The sequence below is a fragment of the Panthera tigris genome, chromosome F2 (genome assembly GCF_018350195.1).
Source record: "Panthera tigris isolate Pti1 chromosome F2, P.tigris_Pti1_mat1.1, whole genome shotgun sequence".
Lineage (NCBI taxonomy): Eukaryota > Metazoa > Chordata > Mammalia > Carnivora > Felidae > Panthera > Panthera tigris.
This window is the reverse complement of record NC_056676.1, coordinates 26,633,173-26,635,161: the sequence shown is the minus strand read 5'-3', so window position 1 is coordinate 26,635,161 and position 1,989 is coordinate 26,633,173. Positions and strand designations below refer to the sequence as shown.

Below are 1,989 nucleotides of genomic sequence, written 5' to 3'. Positions count from 1 at the left end.
TCTATTAGTTCTAACAGTTTTATTAGTTATATGGTGGAATCTTTAGGGTTTTGTATATATAATATCATGTCATCCTCAAATAGTGACAGTTTTACTTTTTCTTTTCTGAGTTGTATAAAATCTTTATTTTTCTTGCCTAAACTGCTTGACTTGCAACTCAGATCTGGCCTTGGTGTCTCCACCATGTTGGACCCATGGTCTGACCATCTGCTGCAGAGCCAATGCCATCCCAGGCCCTACAAGGAATGTGTTCCTCATGGCCCCCTCCATGGGGGGAATCTGAAGAAGTGAGTGAGCTTGTGGGAAATACAGGCTTCTCATCAGACCAGATCCAGCTGCTTAAGTGAAGGTTTAAGCAGCTAAGTGGAGACTAGCCCACAATTCGTAAGCAGGACTTCAACAAAGTCCCTGCCCTGGAACTCAGTCAGATGTGACCCAAAAGCCAACATGTCTCCTTTGACAGCAGGAACCTTGGCAAAGGGACCATCTGCCTGGCCCAAAAGACCAGCATTGAGCACTTCCTGACCCATCGTGTCCTACTTCTGACCCATCCACACCACCATGGAGCCAGAAAGAAAAGGTGAGGTTTCTGTTCCACACGTAGGACTCAGTCAGCAAAGTTCACATCACCCAGGAAGAATATGAAAACGTGGGCAAAGAAGTCTTGAGCAATTGCCACAAGGAAAAGGACTCTGTTCACTCCATTACAGACGGGGAATGATGGAGGTGGCTCGCACCTGCATGAGGCAGATGGAGATGGATCAAGAGTATGAGGGAGTCCCTTTCAATGACTTCCTGAAGATCTGGCAGATGATAGACATCATGGACAAGATGCACATCAGCTTCATTAAGATGGACACCATTGCTCTTTGTCAATAACCCACCACCTCCCCAACAGAGAAACTGCACTTTGCACCAGGGCAGCCTCCCTGGATGGCATGGAGCAGCTGACGCCTCATAGGCATCGTTTTGCTACAGCTCTGAGAGTTTTCTTGTTGATATGTTCTTGTTCTATTACATATTGGGTTTGCATGTTGGAGATGGCCGGGAAGGGTGAGAGGGAGAAAGATCATTTTTCTTTTAGTTTAGAGGTTGCTGGCCCGTGATAAACCAAATTCACACCTAATAGGTTGGTCTGCATATTTTCAAGAGATTTTGGACTTTGAACAGGATACCGTAACTGGATAAGATATTGAGATTGACTCCCTGTGGGAGAGGCAAGCATTTTTAGTGCATGAGAAAAAAGTTGCAAATAGATATCTAAGAGAAGAAAAGTATACACTGTAGCAGAGCCTATTATTTGCCCCTAATATGTATGCTTTTTCTTCTATATTAATAGAAAAAAAAATTTAATTGAGCACATGGCTTCCCATAGGGAGACTATATTTCTCAAGATTACCTGCAGCTAAGTGTTGTTATGTGTCTAACTTCTGTTCTATAGCCTGTGAGCAGAAGTTGTACAATTTCTAGTCAGTACTCTTAACACAAATAACCATGTCTTTCTATTTTTTCTTTCTGTTGAGGGAATGGGGATAAAATGACAAAAACTGGAATAATCATCTCAAACCAAAAGATGGAAGCTAGGTATTGAGGATGATTAGCAAAAAAGTAGATTAAGTCTGGGACCCCCATGACTTCATGGAGAAAACCCTTAATAATAAAGGAACTCTACATGAATAAACAAAGTAAAGTAATAAAATGAAATAAAATAAAATAGTAGGAAACTTTTATAACTTGTGAACTATGTTTAAACTCTTGTGAACTATGGCTATCTGTTTCAATATCAAAGCCAACATCCTAACTAATGCCATCAGATCTGGGAGATTAAGTTGGTTTATTATTTGGCAGATAATTTATTTAAAAAATAGTACCTATGGCAAAGAAAAAAGTCTTCAAATGTATGGGAAGAAAAAAAAAAGGTCCACAAAAGAAATACAATCAGTCTAACTTCAAAACCAGATCATTATGGGAATATATTCCCAACTTTTT

General features: G+C 40.3%; 1 pseudogene; it reads left to right on the top strand.

Moving 5' to 3' along the window:
• Positions 1-245: 245 nt before the first annotated feature.
• On the top strand, positions 246-879 carry LOC122234891 (annotated as a pseudogene).
• Positions 880-1,989: the final 1,110 nt, after the last annotated feature.